The sequence below is a fragment of the Mirounga leonina genome, unplaced genomic scaffold (assembly GCF_011800145.1).
Source record: "Mirounga leonina isolate KUSES-001 unplaced genomic scaffold, KU_Mleo_1.0 Mir_153, whole genome shotgun sequence".
Lineage (NCBI taxonomy): Eukaryota > Metazoa > Chordata > Mammalia > Carnivora > Phocidae > Mirounga > Mirounga leonina.
Window position 1 is genome coordinate 36,620,250 of NW_023270387.1, and position 21,798 is coordinate 36,642,047.

General features: G+C 42.5%; 2 long non-coding RNA genes across 2 annotated transcripts in view; one reads left to right on the plus strand and one right to left on the minus strand.

The window, feature by feature from the left end:
* LOC118013429 overlaps positions 1-21,798 on the minus strand; it is an 89,545-nt gene that overhangs the window by 54,106 nt on the left and 13,641 nt on the right. The gene's annotated exons all lie outside the window — the stretch shown is intronic.
* On the plus strand, positions 10,180-20,055 carry LOC118013430. The gene is made up of 3 exons (XR_004680015.1): positions 10,180-10,529; positions 19,095-19,390; positions 19,745-20,055. It is a non-coding gene; the product is annotated as an uncharacterized LOC118013430 (long non-coding RNA).

Consider the following 21,798-nt stretch of genomic DNA (forward strand, 5'->3'; position numbering starts at 1 on the left):
GGAATCAGACCCAACCAGAGCTATTCATTTGTAGCCACAAATGCATTTAGCTCTTTGTTGCCTCTACCTCTTGGCTGATAGACTCTCTCCACTCAGAACTCTCGACACCTGCATATCCAAGGGTCCACATCCCAGCCAGCTTTGGAACCGCAGCTCGGAATTTCCTCCATAGGGCTCCTTGGAGCTCTCCTGGTAACAGGTCATCTCTCCTTTCTTCAGGGGGCCTGTGCGTAAGTTTCCTGGCCCCAGTGCTTTCCTCCTTGGGGTAGAACTATGAGTACACCCAGCTTATCTTTCCTAGTAAGTGGTAAGCTTTCGGGACAGAGACTCTGGTCTCATCCTTCCCACACTTCATCAGGGTTTAGCACACAGTGGGTTGAAGAGTGGATTCGTGAATAATAGAACAGAATTAGCGAATAAAGGAATGAACTCAAGTTACCAGAAAGCACAGTCAACTGAAAAGTGTCAATGTTCCAATTTTGGAGGGGGGGAAAAAAAAAGACAAATAAATAAGTTAGATTATATCACATGTATAGTCAAAATACAAGTTACAGTATGTCAGAGATCAGTACAAATTCAATCAGATCTTGAACGTAGTCTCTAAAGTGTCTTCCACTACAAAGAAATCTGTGCCCAGATGATTCTATACTATATACACCTGCAATACTCCACAAAGAGACCTGAGGTGAGGAGCCAAGCCCTGAGATGCCATACATTTTCAGTGACTAAAAAGACAATCCAGTTAAGAAATACTGGAATCAAATAATTAAATTTTACTTGACCCCCCCCCACCAAAAAAGACAATCTTCTTATCCATTCAGCATAGTATTTATCACCACATGGCATGGTATGTAATTATTTCTTATATCGATTTGCTTATTATCTCTCTCCCACTGCAATCAGGGCTCCACTAGGGAATGATCTTTCTTTCACTCACTAGGGTATCCCATGTGCCTGTGTTTGGCATAGAGGTGACACACGATAAATCATTCTTGATGACTGAATGATGAATGATTAGGATATACAAAAACAGATAAATGTAGCCTCTGCCCTCAATAAGCATCCAGCTGTCTTTAGTGTAGAAGACACTTTTGTGCCCTGCCCAGATCTCTTTTACCAACCGGCAGCCGCCCCCCCCCCCCCGCCCCAGATGTTGTAAGTGGCTACAAACAGGCGGCAGCTGCCCTCTTCTGAGAATTGCCCTTAGTGGCTGGGAACATCTCTCCAGAAAGCCCTAGGAGGCTGCACACTAACTCCAAAGTTAGCCTGTAGCCAATGACTGACGGATAAAGGGATCCAAAAAGTATGTCCCCTTGCCTAAGCATGGGGAAAATTTTGTGGTGTCATTCACCATCTAGACTTCCTCATGGATCACGGGAGAGTTAGCCTTCAGCTGAATACGTGTTTTATCTGCTCTTCCTCATCCTGCATCTCTCACTCACTCCTCACAGCCTTTACCTGAGAGCATTCCCTCAATAAATCGACGCCGCAAAAATTCCTATCTCACGCTCTGCATCTCAGGAACAAATGCAGAGCCTGAGGTAGGGATTATCTACTAGCTACAATGTGTCATGCATCGTTTTCGAGATGTTATATCCATCTTGAAATTAAATTTGATTTACTCTTACCCTGACAACCAGTTTTCATGATAGTTACTATCATCTGTAAATTGCTCAAGCTGATAGAGGCTAAATAATTTACTTACACACATTCTGTGTGGTTAAGGTGGGATTTGAACCCTAATCTACCTAACTCCAGAATCTCTGTGCCTCACATTACACTACATTAGTGCAGGAATTCATCCATATGTTTCAGGAATATTTTTAACGGCCAAAAGAGAAGTAAGTGAGATTTTTGTGGCTGACCCTCAGTTATAGCCAGAATAGGCAATTAATCACAACTTCTCAATCTTTAGAATTCAAGGTAATCAGGTAGTCTCTCCTGTCCCAAACTGGCTCTCCCTTCACGTTCTGTTGAGAGTCAGACTTAGAAGTTGATACATTAAGGGGCGCCTGGGTGGCTCAGATGGTTGGGTGTCTGCCTTCGGCTCAGGTCATGATCCCAGGGTCCTGGGATCGAGTCCCGCATCAGGCTCTCTGCTCCTTGGGAGCCTGCTTCTCCCTCTGCCTCTCTCTCTCTCTGTCTCTCATGAATAAATAAATAAAATCTTTAAAAAAAAAAAAAAAAGAAGTTGATACATTAAGAAGTCCTTCGGTATTTGATTGCATCAGACTTCCAAGTAAATTCCCAACACCTGGGGAAGGCAGGCATCTGTTGATGAGGGCCACATAATACATCTTCATCAGAACGAAGCATTTCAAATTCCTGACCCATGCCTCAGACTTTCAAATTGTTATCTTCTACGGATCCACAGCTTTCGTCATTACTGGGTGAGATGAATCCCTGATAGAAACCTTATTTTGATTCTTGTCTGATTCTGCTGGTCAAGAATAGGGTAGAAATATGTATATGTGAAGAGTGATCATCTTTGTTTGCAGCTTCATAGACCAGATTAAAATGGAATTTGGGGTTGGGGCGTCTGGGTGGCTCGGTCGGTTAAACGTCAGATTCTTGGTTTCTGCTCTGGTCATGATCTCATGGGTCATGAGATGGAGGCCCGAGTGGGGCTCCGCACTTGGCAGAGTCTGCTCAAAGATTCTCTCCCTCTGTTCCTCTCCCAACTCATTTTCTCTCTCTCAAATAAATAAATAAATCTTTTTTAAAAATGGAATTTGGGGCAGATGATATATAGAAATAAAATCTTTAAAGTAGTTAAAATTAGGAGAAATGGACCATTCAGACATTTATTTTCTATTTGAGATACTTGGACTGCTTTGCTTCTGGAGCCCATCTCTTTGGAGGTGTATTGTATTTTTAGAAAGGAGATTTTGAACTTCTAAACACTTTTAAGAATTTTTGCTAGTCTAAGAAAGGATAAACAGTAAGTAGATATATTGCAGGCCAAATGTGGGTTAGAATGATAAAATATAAACATAATATCCATAGAATGGGAAATTATATTGAAATTGTGGCTCATAGATATTTCTGATCCTTTCCATGGAATGAAGAAAAAGAATGTAAGTTATTATGGATTTCCATATTCTTTCTATCACTGGTATTCTTTGTTTCTACCAAAACAATGCTCTAGATTTTCAGACCCTATCTTGACTTGATTTGCACTTGGCAACAATAGACTTCATATCAAAGAAGAAAATACAAAAAGGAGATTTCAAATAGGTCTCTAGTATAAAAAAAGAAGAATTGCAATGTGATCCTGGTATATAAAAAACAAAATTTGTAACTATGTCCTATTAATAGGCATGGTTGTTTTTGTTGTTTTCAACAATTCCATTCTCTAAAGCTGCATCTCCCAAAACAAAGATTCTCAAACACATATTTTTGTTTTAATGAAGGACATTTGGCTACCAATATCTCAAATAATGATTATAATGTGAAACTCAAAGATAGTGTTATAGAGTGGAAGGCTCAGTACCCCTGACTTGGAGGACGTGGCTTGCAGCCCAACACAAACTAATTTTGTGATATTTGGCATTTTACTTATTCTTTCTTGGTTTCAGTTTCTTCAACTGCATTTTGAGAGGACTGAGCCAGACAATCCCTAGGGCCTCTTCCAGCTCTGTCTTTATGTGAATTCACATGTATGAAATTAGTTTAAGTACATCGGAGAAAGATGTCACAACCTCTGTAATAGTTTGTCCAAATTAAGTGGATTATATTTCTCAGAGCATTTCTTTTTAGGATATGGCGATATGGTAAAGCATAACTTTTTCCCCCAGAAATCATCATGCTGAAGTCTGCTCACAGGAAATATATTGGTATTGGTATTGAAAGCATCTTGAGGCCAGATATGTGAAGAAGGAAAATATGATGGACACAATGAAAGGAAATTATATAAGAGCACAGATCTGGGTAGTGACTCTGGAGAATTACTCAAGACTAAAAAGGCTGCACAGACAACATAAATCTGAAGAAGTCGGAAGTCAGGTCCAAACCAATCAGCCAATGCAGGAAGGGTAGAGGAAAAGCTGCTGGTCAGAGTAGACAGAGTCCAGAGTCTGAGATCAGGGAATGGTTATTAATAGCACTGAAAAACAGAAAACATAAAGGAAAGATCAGATTTTAGGGCTTATTTAGTTATAGTTTATTTCCTCTCTAGGCTGCTTATATTTATAGGTAGCTACGTCCCTATGGTTCTCATTGTAGTCAGAATAATGTAAAAAATATACTGATTAAGATACTGCCTCAAGTGAGATACTGACAAAGATTTTGAAGACTTGCTTTCCATCAAAGAGCATCAGAAGAGTAAGCTGATTTAGAGATACTGGAAGTTGGGGTGCCTCGGTGGCTCAGTTGTTAGGCGTCTGCCTTCGGCTCAGGTCATGATCCCAGGGTCCTGGGATCGAGCCCCGCATCGGGCTCCCAGCTCTGCGGGAAGCCTGCTTCTCCCTCTCCTGTTCCCCCGCTTGTGTTCCCTCTCTCTCTGTCAAATAAATAAATAAAATCTTTAAAAAAAAAAAAAAAAAGAAAGAAAGAAAGGAGAAAGCAATATGTCATTCTGAGACACTTATTTTGTTCTGGTCCTGTATGGAAGGAAAGCAAGCCACTCCCTACTGCCCTTCCACTCTCATACAAAGCTGAACCAATTGAGCTAGCACCGGGGGACATGATCTGGGTCATGAAGGTCAGGTCAGAATCCCTATCCTTGTGGAGGACTCCACACAGTAGCTGGCAGATTCATCACCTCTTTTACAGACCTCTTGGACTGTCCACCAGAGTGGACAGAAGGCCACCTTATATAAGGACTTTCTCTTACCATCTCCATCTGGTTCTGTTTGAAAATGCTCTGACCTATTCCTTACTCAAAAAGAAAGGCTTAAGAGAGCAGTTGTTACAAGAAGTCATGGCAGCGCAGAAGGCACTGTGGACATAACTGAAGTTCCTTTTCTAAAAGAGAATGCTTCTGCTGTGCCGATTGACTACTTGGAGATTGGAGAGGGATGTTCTCATTTATATTTTAAATAAATCTTCTAGTTGCCCTAGGGAGAGTGTACTTCAGGGGGCAAGAACAGAAGCAGAGAAACTAGTTAGGGTGCTTTTTTAAGAATCCAAGTGAGGGACAGTAGTGACTTAGAATTCTAATGTTCACCTACATCTGTTTTCCTGGCCTTCCACACACATGGAAGAATTATACTTCCTTGTCCCCTTTGCAGTTGGCTAGTACCACGTGACTAGTTCTGGCCAATGGATTTGTGGGAGAAATGGTATGTATTGCTTCCAGACTGGAGCTGTTGATTGCTGGCTGAGAACTTCCTGTGCTCTCTTAGCCTCTCTAACTGTGGCTGGTAACATTCTAGATTGCGTATCCTTTTCAGTGAGGGGCCTGGAGTGAGGAAGAAGTGAAGCAGATCTCCCTGCTGATATGCAACTGATGTGTGCCCAAGTGAGAAGGAGACATTTGTTGTTTAAAGCCACAGAGATTTGGGGGTTATTTGTCACTGCAGCATAACGTAACATATCCTAACCATTATAGATACCAATAGGAGAAATGGTGAAAAGTAATCAGATTTGGGAAACCATCCAGAGTTTTGACTGATAGGACTTCCTGACAGAGTAGAGATAAGTGACAAAAGAAAGAAAAACTGAGGATGAGCACAGCACAACCATGAGCCCATAGCTGGTATTGTGAATCAGTTATAGCTCTCATTCCCACTGAGCTCAGCACAGTCTCACAATCCTTGTGAACACAGTGCCAAAGAAATGTACTAGACTAAGAAGACAGGGATGGTATGGTTTGCCGTAGCTGGAATTTTATGGTCTCTTGCACCTTCTAGTTCTAACAGTTTTTGACTCTATGAGGGACCTAGAGGCAGATGATTAGAAATTTTTATCATTGGGTTGGGACAAAGCAAACGCAACATTCACTTCAACCTCCCCAAAGGTAAAACTGAGGACATTTATGTACTATCACTATCTATAAAGTAAGTCAAGAAAGAACTGAAGCATTAAAAGAAATCTGTCTCAATAAATATTTTATGATAACCAGAAATCAGAAAGAAAGAGCTAACTATTCTTGCATAATAGCTGTTGGTAGATTTAGGTGCTCAAAATACTTTACCCTAAAACCAGTATTTGATTGGATTAGATTTAAAAGGGAATTTCCAAAGTCCTTTGCTGAAAACTCTTGCTTTCAAACTGGACTGCGGCTCTGACACCAATCGTGTGACTTTGGACAAGTCACTCTAACCTCTCTGAGCTTTAATTTTGTCATTTAGAAACCGAGAGTAACCCTGACGGTTATTTTGAGAATTAAATTAAATAATGTGTATCAAACTCTTTGTAAACTATACGGTATGAGTCTAATATGCAAAATTATTAATATTTTTAAAGAGTGGACTGCAGAGGGGTTTTCCTTCTTTTATTTCTGAGCCCACATATAATCGTGATGAGGCTACAGAGGAAACATGAAAGATTTAAATCACCATAAATTCGAATCATGACACAATGGCATTCCCAATATATCACAGGCCCTCTGATCCCACATATCAACTCATGTGGGAGAAATTAAATCACTATTCACTGTGTGCATTATTAGAACTAATGAAATCAGTAGAGCATGCTCTCATTAATTCAAGTATTTGTTAAGCAGTTTATAGTAATAATCACATAGACTAATCTTAGCTGCATTCTCCCCACCCCCCAACAAGCCCTACTTCTAAGAGACTGAGAGAAGAAATATATCTGAACCTGGTTCCCCAGCTCACTCCAACACCAACTTCTCAATTCCCTAGATTTTAACAATGAATGACAGCTGAACAGCAAAGATCAAAGGTATTAAAGGAAGAAGAGGAGCCGACCAAATAGAATCTCTGAGTGGCTTTTCAGGCTAACCCAAGTACACGATAGCAACTGAGTCATAGGGTTTGATTAGACATGCTACAGCTCTGTTACAAGGCTGCCGTGAAAAATAGTACACACTAGTGTCGGTAACAATTTAGGAATGTGCTTAAATTCAATAATGGGTTTGATATGATTTTAAAGAGTTGCTCTAATTAGATTCTGGACAAACTTGGCCACATCTGACTTCCGTCTCTTTGGGATGGTCAAGAACTTAGTTAGATAAGATGTGTAATGTCTAAATCTCTAAGTCATTTGTTTTAGTTAACAGCTAATTGAGTCCCGGGTTTTTACATCAAATTTCCTCTTCGCATCTATCTCCAGGTTGACACAGCACAAAGCAATTAAAAAAGCAGAAAAATGATACAGCCAATACAGGAAAGTTAATGGATGGGGCACATCAGACTCTGGATCTGCTTCACTGAAAATCGCCTGAGTTCCTGTTTGTAGTATGAATTCACATGATAGTTTCTGGTTCTCCATTATGACAATAATTTTAAGAAATAGTTATTGGGCACTTACAGTGTGCCAGACTTTTGTGTTAGGTACCAGGAATGTGAAAATGGTTTAAACTTCCCTGCTCTTAAAGTGCTTAGAGTCTAATGAGAAAGATAGATACACAAGGTAGTCAATGGTTAGAGATCTACAGGTGACACAGAACTTCCAGCACACTTTGGCTTCCTCAAAGAGATGTCACCTGAGCTGACTTTCCAAGACACATGAAAATTAGCCAGGTGAATAAGGCAGGGAAGAACATTTCAGACACAGGGAACAGCCTGATTGGAAGAAAAGTAGGAGCCGGCAGACTTAAAGGCAATGACAAGCTCAGCTTGGGATGTGTGGTGGGAGAATGGAGTGAACCTAGCAGACATCTTGATAAAAAAAAAAAAACAAATTTCAGAGGAGAGTTATGGGCCAGGCATATAGATTTGAGGATCATCAACTGATGGGGAGAAGAGGAGACCAGAAAAACATATGAAGGGAAAAGATTGGAAAGTGAATTGGCAACCCGAGGAACACCCAAGCTTAAGGGGCAGGAAAAGGAGGAAGAATTCTCAAAGGGGCAGCAGAGAAATGATCGGAATGGCAGAAGAAGGGTGGGAAAAGAAATCTACCATGTTGAAAGTATCAACTAGTCTCAGCCTAAAATAATACTCATGCCGTTAGCGACATAAAGAGCATTTACAGTATTTCAAAAAGCAGTTTCAATGGTGTGGGGTTTGGAAGAAAACGAAGAGGAGTGAGTTCAGACTAAGTTGTTTTCTTGACTAAGAAGAGGAGCGAGATAAAGGAACGCTAGGTCAAAGAAGAATATAGTTTTAAGCTGGAGAAATTAGAGGGTATTACAAGATAAAGATTAAGAATTACTAGAAAATAAGAAAATAAGAGGTTGGATATGTAGATAAGATAACAGATGATGGAAGGAATGGGAACTCTTGTGGAAATGTGAAAGGGTGGGGAGCATGGCCTTGAATAGGATGATGCTCTTGATAAGCATGACGCACTGTAAGAAATGCTTCTTACCCAAGACCCAGTGCACACACAATCATAGATGTGAAACAAAGTTTCAGAGACAATATTTGTCCTTACCATGTGTCACATACCCTGAAATTGTCTTTTCTTCTCTAGTTTACTTCAGTAACAATTGCTGGTCATAATCCACCAAGTTGCCCATCATGCCCTACTAACTGATCAGGGCCTAATGTTTGAGAGGATACCAGAATGAAAGAAGTAGCTTTCAATCTCAAAAACGTCAAGCTCTAAATCTCTAAATCTTCCAAAGTTAGAAGAAAATAACCTTGGGAAGAAATGAGGATAAATACATAGTCATACAGAGGACGCTGAGGCCTTTCAGGCCTTAAGGCCTCACCTTTCTTCAAGTAGGAGCTGATGTCATCTGTTGAAGATGGGGAGAATGGAGTCAGAGCAGAGGGTTACCCCCTCCAGTGGTAAAGGGTTTGAGGAGAAGGGCGAAGGTTTGGAAAAGTCGCCGAGGAGAATGAAAGGGAACGTTCTGCCAACAGAAGGGGAAGGCTGCCCAGCAGCACTGGGAGCCCGCAGCGTGAGCTTTGGTGGTTTTACCCATCAGCTTCTCCGCGCCACCGGACTTGCCTCATTTACTCCTCTTTCACAAGACAATCTAGTAAATTCTCAACAAATTGTTACTGAATGAATGTTGGCTCAGAAATACTCAATTTAGCCAAGCTAGTTCACTGCCTGAGTTAAAAATGTCACACTGACCATTTCAATTCCTGTCTCGTGGGCAGAAACGATACAGGGCCCTTTCCTTAGATTCTCCTCCCCACCAGCACCCCCCCCCCCATTAAGGCTGTTCTCAGAAGCTTTTGCGCTCAGAGAATTGTTCAACTGTCAAGTTGACAGCACTAAACATGGCACTTGGCACCCTGTAGGTGCAAATTGTTTATTGATTGGCATCTAGTTTGCAATATATTGTGGGAGTATGCTGTATCACCAGCCTCTGTGTTTCTACTGTTTGTCCAACAGAACAATACTTTGCGACGAAACTGTGACTGTTTGAAACAATCTGGCTCCGTTCATTCATTCAAATATTTATTGAGCACTGACTACATGCCAGGCACTATTCTAGGCATGAGGATGGAGTGTGGAAAAAGAACGACATGGTCCCTGCACTCTCAAGGAGCTGGCCGTTCTCTTCTCGTCTCTTCTAGTGAGGAGAGGAGATGTGTTTTATTTTGCTTTGCTTTGTGGGTGGTGTTTTTGGCTGGGGTGGGGTCAGGATGGGGTGGACAACAAACATGCAGGAAGAGAGAGCAGCGTGTGCAAGCTTAAGGCTGGGTATAACGTGGAGCTTCGTGCTGGCACGTCCCCGGAACTGAGATAAAGCCAGCGTGGCTACAACCCAGTGAAGGAGAGGACAGGCCCAGATTGCGGGCCTTGTAGGCACATCAAAGATACTCATCTCTCTTCTGAGAGCAAAGGGAAGCCATTTTAGACAGGGGAATGATGAACAGATTGCCATTCCTGGATGCACCTCAGAGTCTGAGCCCTTATCCAATTGTTTATCCCAGTGAGGCATCTCTCAGCTGGCAGATTAGTCCAAGATCTGGTTTCTGCTTTGCTTCTCTTTGCTTTCGCCCCAAATGCAAGTGTGGCTGAGCAGGGTCTGCATTTTGAGACACGTCCGTTCCACCCTCACGGTTCACTTCAGCTGCCTGGGGCCCCTTCTGCTGCTACCCACTGCAAATGGAGACAGTCTCCAGGGGGAATTTACATCACCAAGAGCCTGGCGTGTGCCGAGCAGATACCACAGAGCACTCGGGAAGAGTTTTAGGGGCCAGCTCAATTTCCAGCCTCACAACATAAAACGGGACGGATACATTTCCCTTTGTCAGAGTGGAGGGTTTTGCCTCCACTCCACTCCACAAGGCGGACTTCATTCCAGAGGGGAAATCTTGGCACCAACTCCATTGTGCCTTCTCAGTTTCCTTCTGGATTTCCTGTTGCCTGGGAGCCTCGGAATCCACGGAGCGGCTCGCTTCCCTTCCCCGGGCTCCAGGGGTGCCTGCAGAGCTGAGCTGGGATGCAGGACCGACGCCGAGAAAGTGTACCAGGCTGGGTGTGGCAAGGGAAATGTAAGCTCCTGTGTTCCGCAGTGGGTGGCGGTGGGGGGGGGGGGGGGGGGGGGTTGGGTCTGGTAACTGCAAATCCCCAGGCTTAATGATTAATGAGAATGAGAACAGAGTCCTGTTCAAGGTGGCTGCCCAGGATTCTAGCCCTGCTTGGACCCAGGACGGCCTCACAGCCTTGCTCCTGTGACCACAGACAAGGGACGGATGCACTGTGGGGATTTTATTTAAAATGTCTGCCCTTTGCCAGGGAGGCCATGAAGCTAGTCTGGAGCGACCACTTCCAACTGACTGTGGAGGGAGGAAGCTGTTGTCACCTTAGGAGAAAAAGCAGAAGCTGGTACTTTTGTATTTACCTCCACTCCATTTGTTAACTTTATTTATTTATTTTAGAGAAAAAGAAAGAGAGAGAGAGAGCCCAAGCAGGAGGGGCAGAGGGAGAGGGAGAGAGAGAATCCCAAGCAGACTCCCAGCTGAGCGCAGAGCCCGATGCAGGGCTTGACGCGGGACCCGATCCCTCGACCCTGAGATCATGACCTGAGCCAAAACCAAGAGCCAGACACTTAACCGACTGTACCACCCAGGCGCTCCTCTGCTGGCTGACTTTTGATCTCTGCCCCTTATACATCCTGAGACTATCCCTAAATTCTAGGAAGTTTTGATTTTCTCTCAATTCTTTGTACCTATGAAACCAAATTTCCTTTAATCTTTTGAAAAAAGTTTTTTCTGTGATTGTATCACAATGCAATTAACTTAGCAATGGACCTGGCTTTGAGCCCAAGCTCTGTGTTTTATGACTTCGGCAATCTAAACCTCACAGGACTTTATTTTCTCAATTATAAAATGGTGGGGATAATAGAAGTCACCTCATTGGGTTGTTTTGAAGATTCAGTTAAGTGAAATAATGTAGGGTGTCCGGCTGGCTCAGTCGGTAGAGCACGTGACTCTTGATTTTGGGGTTGTAAGTTTGAGCCCCATGTTGGGTGTAGAGATTACTTAAAAAAATAAAATCTTAGGAAAGAAAAAGAAAAAACAGATAAAGCACTGTCTGGCACACATGTGTGCTTAATAAAGATTAACTGTTATTATTGCCCTCCTCTAATCCAGGCAGGAAGGAATTATCTGGAGGTTGATCTTCTATAGAAATCTCAGACACTTTGGGTGTGTGGGTGGCTCAATCAGTTAAGTGTCTGGCTCTTGGTTTTGGCTAGGTCATGATCTCAGGGTCCAGGGATCGAGCCCTGCATCAGGCTCTGCACTTGGCAGGGAGTCTCCTTGAGGACTGTCTCTCCTCTCCCTCTGCCCTTCCCACTGTGTGCTCTCTCTCTTTCTCAAATAAATAAATAAATCTTAAAAAAAAAAAAATCTCAGACACTTGAAAAAGATCCAAAGTTTGTACACTACAGCTCAGTTCTGTGTAGTCTTTGGTGGTGCAGAACTGAGGCAGGATTTCCATCAGTTCTAACAGCCAAAATTAGGAGGTATGGATGGGGCCGCATGCCACCTGCTAGATCCTACTCTGTGTTATGCAGATGTTCATCAGGAGTGTGCACTCTTCCAAATAAATGGATTCATGTAATGGAAACACCAATATCCTTTATTTAGAGTCAAAGTGCAGGGACAGGCTAGTCCCAAGCCAATAAACCCAGGGTTCAAAATTTCTAATCCTCCCAGACACTGCTGGTGGGTAGGTTTGCAAACAACACTCTAATCAATCCCATGCTTCATCCTTGTCTGTAGCTAATTCCACAGCCGAGGCCTCTCCTTCCTGTGGCTAAAAATCTTCTCACTGGGCCTTCTGGATGCTCATTTCCCACCCTCCATTGCAGTGACTCACAGCTTGTTTACTGAACCTTGGATGGGCTTCTGAGTTCTGTGCAAAATGTGCCAGAAACATAATGCCTGTCCTTAAGTTCCCTTCAGGTCTATTTGTTAGTAAAATTGTACTTCCCCTGTCCCCAAACATACCTGGCCTCCAGACCTTTGCTTGTGATGTTTCCCTCCCAGGAATACTATCTCCATTCCCTACTCTCCCCCACAATGCCCATTCTCTCTCCTTGTCAAAATTCCCCCTATCGATTTAAGCTCAGTTCAAATACAACTCCTCCTGGCAGCATTTCTCTTATCCTCCCATATCCCTCTTCCTCCTCTGAACTCTCAGCTTGGAGTCCTTACTTTGTTCAGAGAATTACCTGCAATACCATCTTCTGTGGATACATTTCTCTCCCCTAATTCAGTACGATATACTCAGGAGAGAAACCTGTGCTGTCTTTGTGTCTCTCACAACGTTTACAGAACTTAACAGTGGACACTAAAGGGTGAGTGAATTCATTCATTCCACAAATATTTATCAACTGCCCACTATGGGCCAGATACTGTTCTAGGTACAGGGGACAGAGAGGTGACTAGACAAAGTCCCCGTCCTTGTGGAGCTCACATTCTATATGAATAATTTCCAGATTTGTTTAAAAGGAAGGACACAGGATATGTACATATGTTTTCATCCATTGTTAGCACAAGACAAGAAAGTATTGCACCTCTTCATTATTCCGATACCAAATTCCCCATTAGCTAATACTTATTTTAAATGAGTGCCATTTATTATTTACTATTTGTTGGACACTCTGCTAAGTGTTTAACAGAAAACATTTCATTTTATCCTCACAACAATGCTAGGAAGTAGGGACTGTTATTACATTTGAAGAAACCATGACTCACGAAGGCTAAGTAACCTACACGAGCACAAGAGCGTCAGTTAATGAGAAAGCTGGAATTTGAACCCCACTCTACCTGTCTCCAAAAACATGCTATCTACCAACCACTGTGTTATACCATCATAAACTTTGTGCAAGAGTCTCAGTACCAACAGAGTAAACCCCGTAACCCAGAGTTTGCATTTGTTGGTCTTCAACCAGGTACAGTATCCCTGAAACCACACTTCACTGCCAAAACTTCGCACACCTCTTTTGATATACATTATCAACATTTTCTCCATGAATTTCAACAAGTTCCATTGCTACATTTAGAAAAACATGATTCTAGCAGTTCCATTCTCCTAAGGTCATGTTATTAGGAGAGCAGCCATCTTGGGGTTCACGATGTCACACGGAGAGACAACTTAACCTCCAGGCAAGATTGCCACACCCCTCATACCTAACAGTGCTAACTACTTACAATGTTTCCATTCTCCACACACTGAGTCAATGATTAACATGTAAATTGCATTCTAAAGATTCTCACTACTGAGATTTAGTGTGATTTATTCAGTATCATCCCTTTGTTAACCAGATTGAAAGAGAATCAGTTGATCTTAGAGACAGATTCATACAGTCCTTAAAATAAGGCACTGCAGAGTGAACCTCCTGAGAAAAAAGACTGCCTTTCAAATGTATATCTCTACTGACTACTCCATGTCTAGAACCACTCCTTGTTCAACAAATGTCTGTTGAATGAACTTAATAAATAAGTTGTTTACTTTGTTAAATCACTCTGAAGATAATTGAATATGAGATGGATAGTGTGCCCAAAAGAACATTGACCCTGCAGATTTAAAAAAAAAAAAAGTTTGATTCCTTCCTACTTGAGACCTGTGTTGCGTGGGACATCTTGCCCATAAACAAACTGCTTTACATTTGCTTTATAATAGGAATGATGTTATTTGGTTTGACTCTGTGAAGGAAAACTAGGATAACCTGGCAGAGCACCCAACACAGTGTTGATACATGGTAGGTCCTCACTAATATTTCTTTCCTCCAAAAAGGAAAATCCACTCGTTGGGTTGTACTTTTTTGTAAAACACAGATCAAAAGAGTTAGATTATATCTGAGATGCATTGTTTTTACTCTTGCTTAAAAATTCTTGTCTTTTAGAGGCAGGGTTTGTCTATAATTTTTTTAAATATTTTACTTATTTATTTGAGAGAGAGCACGAGAGGAGGGAGGGTCAGAGGAAGAAGCAGACCCCCCGCCGAGTGCGGAGCCTGACAACGTGGGGCTCGATCCCAGGACCCCGAGATCATGACCTGAGCCAAAGGCAGATACTTAACCGACTGAGCCACCCAGGTGCCCCAGGGGTTGTCTGTAATTGTTAAAAGCCACTGATGGGCCAGTGGTGAGTGCTTGCCAGGTAGTGGGCCATGGTACATTATCTAGCACTATAGGTGATTATGCTGCTTGAAACATTTGCAGGACTCACAGTAGGACTGTGAGTAACTCAATTTAGCCTTTTAGCTCTGCAAACTTCATAATGGAGGGTGTTTCAAGTAACCAGAAGTCCCAATCATCCCACATGGGTGAATGTTACTCTCACTTCCCAGAGCTTCCATCCAGTGATCTGATCTGCTATCCCCAGATATCTTGGGGTCTGAATTAAGGGGAATAAAGTAAGCAAGGTTTCAAGAAAACACTCAAGAATGCCTGAAACATAAGAATATAAAGTCCACTCATTTGACTTTTCAACCCATTTCCATGGGCTTGGCCATCAGGAGTAGCTTGAAAGGCTGTAAGTAAATCTCTGGGTGAAGTTGTCTGGTACATAGCTGACTCTCAACAAATCTTACTTCCTCTCCTTCCTCTCCTCCTATAAGAGATCCTCACAGACAACCACAGTATTTGGGGAAGCCCAACAGTTGGTCAAAGAAAGGGAAAGAAGAGGGTACAGTGCAGTGGCTTCAGCAGCTGCCAAGCTATGTGGCTTTGAGCAACTTTTTTTCACTCATGTTATTGAGTGACAACCACTTGCAAGTTAATTATGTCTCTGTATCCAATTTTCAGTTCCATGAGATGGGGCTTGTTATCCTCATAGTTACAAATAAGGACAATGATTATCAGAAAGGTTAGAAAGTTCCCAAGATTGTACAACTTCTGAGCATTAAAGCTTGATTATAAATTACAAATTATGTAGGGACTATTATACATTTGCTTCTCTCTTGCCTATTATGCATTTGACAAATTTTACAAATTATGGTTCTTCTCTCCATACCTCCGGATCTTTGGCTCTAAAAGTGGCATCTTTCAGATCTTGAGCCGGCTCTAAATATCTATGTGATTTATTACTTAATTCATTAAAAAAAAAATGAGGTTCTACTATGCCAGGTGTAGCTGAAAAATCAGCATGAAATTTAAGATCTATGTTGACACACAGAAGCAATAACCATAAGGCAAGAGAGAAGCAGAAAGTCACCAAAGGGCTCTAGCAAAAGGGCTCAGGGACTTCCGTAGACGGATGAATTGGTCTTGCTGAGCAGACCCAGAGAGACTTCCTGGTGGAGGAACAACAGGATCTAGACCTCAAATGTCTGCTCAGTGTTCAAAGCAAGAGACCCTTCTATTTCCCAGGGGCCGAAGCTCCCAAACTTTCTCAGTTCCTCCATTAAAATTGAGAGAATTCCTCTGTGAATGGAGAGCTTAAGATTATTTTGGACAATTCAAAGGCAAGAGAACTCCACGTGCCCATAATAAAGTACATTTCCAAGTGCTTGCTTTCAAAGGCCATGACATTTAAGATTCGGTTCATCTAAATTCTTTCAATTCATCATCTGTGTCATTTCTTCTATAAATCACGCATACATAGATATCCAAATAATACCAAAGCTTACTGTCGAGGTGCTCCTCTTGGTTTATGAAGAGAAGGGAGAGAGTTTAGATTCCAAACCTTTGAAAATAAACAGAACTCTACTTGGTTAGAAATCACACAATGACAATAGCAAACACGAGTACCACTCACCACATCCCAGGCATGGTTTTAAGTGCTTTCCATATATTATTCTCACTTAATACATGCAATCATCCTATGAAATAGATACTATTAATATTTACATTTTACAGATGAAGAAACTGAGACTCCACAAGGTTAAATAATTTGCCAAAGCTCACTCAGCTATCACATGTCAGAGCCTGGGTGTAAACTAGCAAAGCCTGGTTCTAGAGAATATGCTCAGCACCATTCTTCCACATGGTAGGCTTACCCAAATTGATTTACCTGGTTTAAAAGCAATAAAAGGAGAAAAAATAGCATGGTTCTAAATATTTGGGGAAAACCAGAAGTGTTGCTAACTTGCTTGTTTTATTGGAAACTTTTGGCTTGATATATACTCATAGTTTTGTGGTCTAAGTTTTGTAGGCTTAGATTTGAAAAATTATTGTTCAAATATTTGTACTGTTATTTTCCTAACTCTAAATGTAAATCAAGTTCATTGTAGAAAATTTTTTTTACTATAGAATCAATAAAGAGGGAAACAAGTCACTTATGAGACAACCACTATTTACATTTTGAAGTATTTCTTGTCAATGATTTTTTCATATGCATAGCTAGGTCTTTGCCTTCTTAATAGGCAGATTGAAGATCACGGTATACGCAGCCCAGTATCTCAATCTTTGTCCATGTTGTGCTTTGTGACTAAAATTTCTTCTGAAGTCTCATCTTTTTTTTTTTTTAAAGGTCGTATTTATTTATTTGACACACACACAGACTGAGAGATTGGGGGAGGCCGGTGTGGGAGACACTCCCAGGGAGATTGGAAACTTGGAGCCTACTAGCAAGTGGAGGGGAGGAGAGAGGAATCAGATGGGTGAGAAAGGGATTACTGGGCAAAAAGCATAGCATTGACTTAGATAAGGAGATTTGGAAGAAGAGGAGGAACAGATTTGACATTTAAAAATGAATTCTCTTATTTTTATTTTTATTTATTTATTTTTTTTTATTAAAGATTTTTATTTATTTATTTTGACAGAGAGAGAGACAGTGAGAGAGGGAACACAGCATGGGGAGTGGGAGAGGGAGAAGCAGGCTTCCCGCCGAGCAGGGAGCCTGATGTGGGGCTGGGATCATGACCTGAGCCGAGGGCAGACGCTTAATGACTGAGCCACCCAGGCACCCCTGAATTCTCTTTTTTTTAAAGATTTTATTTATTTATTTGACAGAGAGAGCACAGGCAGGTGGAGGGGCAGAGGCAGAGGGAGAAGCAGACTCCCTGCAGAACAGGAAGCCTGATTCAAGACTCAATCCCACCTGGGATCATGACCTGAGCCGAAGGCAGACGTTTAAGGGACTGAGCCACCCAGGCGCCCCCTAAAGTATCATCTTAAGAGCAGAAAAATATTTCACCAAATGGATATTCTTTAATTTGTTTAATCAAACCTCTATTTTAGGGATTCAGGCTGTCTCCATTTCCCTTGTTAAAGTAAATGCTTCCATAAACATCTTTATACATTTAACAGTATGACTTTTTAGGCTCTGTTAGGATTGGATCCGATTTAATTAATTAATTAGTCCCACCAATACTAAATCTCCACGATGCACCAGCTGCAGCTGAGGGGCTCCTGTCCTGTGGTGTTACTGGGTCAACAGCGTGGAATATGGTTAAGAATCTTAACACATGTGGACAACTGCTTCACTTGAAAGGTTGTTCCAATAATTTCTCCTATGTAAGCTGCCTGAGACTGCATTTTGCTGAATCCTATATGTCTGAAGGATCATATTTTCCAATTTGAAAGGTGAAAAATTCTATTTCATTGTCTCCTTTATATGTATTTTTTGACTTTTAGTGAGGTTATACCTCTTTTGTATATTTATTATTCTTAAATGTTTAATTTTTAAACTCTTGTTCAGGCCTGTTTTAATTGAAGAAATTTCTTATCTCATATTTCTTTATAGCTTGAGAAAATGCAAAAATACTCCCGGAAAGCCTTAATGTTGCCTTTTAGTACCCATAAAAGTCAAGGTCAGGCTTTTAATACATCTAGCTCTCAGAAGTCTGGGTTATTGGAGAACCTCAAAATAAGCCCAACCGAGGGCTTGGGATGACCTGGACAGAGACGTTAAACAAAATTGGGCAGAAGGTATAAAATCTGTTGGTCTCTCGGAAGCTAAACACATGCAGTATCAACAGTTGGTGTTCTTCTTTTTACAAAATATTTTTAAAATCCCAGGTTTGTCTCTAGGGCTAATTGCTGGTTAACATAACTGAATGTAAATTACCTTAGTAATGTTACTTAAGTAACATGGGTATCTCACTGAATCCCATATGCGTAAAGTACTTCAAAGTACTTTAAAAAACATTTTTGTAAACTATTCTCAGAAATGACACCCCTTCCTCTCTGCCATATTCTATCAGTTAGAAGTGAGTCGCTGGGTCCAGCGCCCACTCAAGTGATCACAGGAGGACGTGACTACCAGGAAGTGGAGGTCGTTAGGGGCGGTCTCTGAGGCTGCCAATTACACTCTAGCCTTCACTGTCTTGTTCGCCACGTCACCCCTAGAACCTCAACTGGAACTGGCATACAGTAGGCGTTAAATAAGTGTTGTTTATTTAATTAACTTATTAACCTGATAGCTTACAATGGACTGGGAAGGAGCAAAGTCTGGGAGTCAAACAGACGGGACTTAAATTCTTGTCTTTGTCACTCACTCGCTGTGTGACCTGAACATATGACCTCAGTGTCTGTATCTGGAAAACCGCAATAATATCTACCCTGCAGAGTTGTTACAATTCACTTTAATCATGTACACATATAGGTATACGTCAGACACATTCACTTTATATCATCTCTGTCTGTCTATTTTTCTGTCTAGCATCACAATCCAAAAGATGCTTCTCCCAGCCTGTGGGTATAACTAAGCCTCGCAGTGATGCCTTGCACTGAGACCCCGTTGCCATAAGACCAGCCAGGAAAGGAGAGGAGTCTGTGCGTCACTTCCCAGGAGGCTTCGCTTCCTCCACACCCACCCAGGGCCTTGTTTGGCCAAACTTAGGCACGGAGAAGAAGGAAAGGGGGCGTACCAAAGCAGAGACACATCCCAAAGGAGGGGCGCACATCGCATGGAGCTCATTTCTAGTCACCATCCAGCCCCAGCTGCTGACTCTCATGGTGAGTCTGTGCCGACCCCTCACACTCGTTCACTCTGTCCCCTTGTCATGGGGGGGGGGGCGCCTGCCCTGCTCTACTTCCCAGGGCCATCTGGGGTTTGGGAGCTGACTGTGCCTAACCCCCAAAAAGGGCAGGACTCTATAGGAAGCCAATCATTGGCACAGGTTTCCGCCAACTGAACTAAACCGCTCTGGCCGCAATCCGCTGAAATAAGAAAAGTTGATCAAATTGGGGCTAAACCTTTCCACTTCCTGCAGATGATTCAGAGAGTTTCACACTAATTAAACAAAAACGGCACACAAACAGAGTAATAATAAATAAATCCATTATTTATCTGTCCCTTTACTGCACAAGGATTCATTCAGTACTCGTGTGCGAAGCGCCACGAATGGAGCGGAGAGGATTCATAGAGAAGTGACATAGAGTGGTCCCCCCGCTTAGTGGCAGGAGCCGCGCCCGAGACCCCTCACCGTGGATGCCTGAAACCGCGGAGACTAATGAAACCTACGTACACTGCGCTCTCTCCTGTCCACACAGAACCTGCAAGAAAGTTGACTTCATAAAGTAGGCACAGTACAAGAGTAACAGCAAACACTCATAATAAAATAGGACAACTGTAACAATGTAGTGTAATAAAAGTTATGTGACTGTGGCCCGCCCTAAAATAGCCTACTGTGCTATACTCCCCCTCCTTCTTTTTTTTTTTTTTTTAAAGATTTTATTTATTTATTTGAGAGAGAGAGAATGAGAGAGAACACATGAGGGGGGGAGGGTCAGAGGGAGAAGCAGACTCCCTGCCGAGCAGGGAGCCCGATGTGGGACTTGATCCAGGGACTCCAGGATCATGACCTGAGCCGAAGGCAGTCGCTTAACCAACTGAACCACCCAGGCGCCCCACTCCCCCTCCTTCTTGAGAAGACGGGAGATGCTAGGACGCCTGCGTGAGGAGAGGAAGTGAGTGACGCCGGTATTGTGACAGAGCTTTAGGCTACTGCTGGTGGCCGGTCAGGAGGATCATCAGCTTCTAGGGGGCTGTGTGACGATGGGTAACTGAGACGTGGGAGAAACTGCAGATAAGCGGGGACGAGTGTAACATATTGGTGGCACACGATGGGGGCTCTGAGGGAGCTCCTAATTCAGGTATTCACATAGCTTAAAAAACCCTTTGAAATGGGTCGCAAAGAATAAAAGATTCCTTCCTTCAATTCATACTCATCAAGCTCTTACTCCATGCTAAGGAAAGTGCTAGGTGGTGGAGAAAAAACGGTGAAAAAGCCACGTTGTCTTGTGGGAAATAAAACAGTAGCGGGAATCGATGGGTGTACCATTTTAGAAGAGGGAAGTTCAAGGCTTGGTTAGGAGACAGTAGTGTGGCTAGAATAGATGAAGTGTGGGGATGAGGGGAACTTGCAGGGGGTGGGCAGAGGCCGGCCTGAAGCGGGGGGGCTCAGTCCCGATGTGAAGAGCCTCACGCCAAGCTGAAAAGTTTCCACAGTATTCTGTGGGCAGCATTGGGCTGTAGAAGCGGAATGTAGGGGGTTGTTGTTTTCAGATCTGTGTCTACAAAGATCCCTCAGGCACTCGTGTTATATATATATATATATATAGGTTGTAGGGGAGCCCAGTTTTGCAAGTTTCCGGTCAAGAAATAACTGGGTCCTGAACCTCAAGGGCAAGTACAGATGGAGAGCTGGGGAAGGATTCAAGAACTAGATGGGAGGAAGAAAAGCTATAAAATATCGGGAGAAAACTGCATCGTCTCGAAGCATTTTTAGATTCTCTGGAGTCACCTGCTCTAGCCCTATTTCACAGATAAGAAAACCTTCTACCAGAGAGGTCAGGTCACCTGTCCAAGATCACATTACTGCCAACTTTACCTGCTCTGAAGAGACACCAGGGATTTTGGTAATTGCCATACACACTAGTTTCTCGGGGCCGCTATAACAAAATATCACAAATTAGGTGGCTGCTTAAAACAACAGAAATGCCTTGCCTCACAGTCTTGGAGACTCACATCTAACATCCAGGTGTCAGCAGGACGATGACTCCTCTCAAACCTCTGGGGGAACCCTTCCTTGCCTCCTCCTAACTGCTGGCAGTTTGCTGCCAATCTTTGGAGTTTCTTGGCTTGTGGATCGTCTTCACATGGCATTCTCCCAATCTGTGTCTGTCCTCACACTGTCATCTTAGAAGACTACCAGTTGTATTTGGTAAGGGACCCACACTACTCCAGTAGGAGCTCATCTTACTAATTACACCTGCAATCAATCTATTCTCAAAGAAGTTCACATTCTGAGGTACTTGGGGGTCCTTAGGTATTTAGGGTTCCATTCAATCTTTGTTTTCAGTGGGGATTGGGGTGGAGGGCGGGGGAGGACACAATTCAATTCAACCCATAACACCGTATC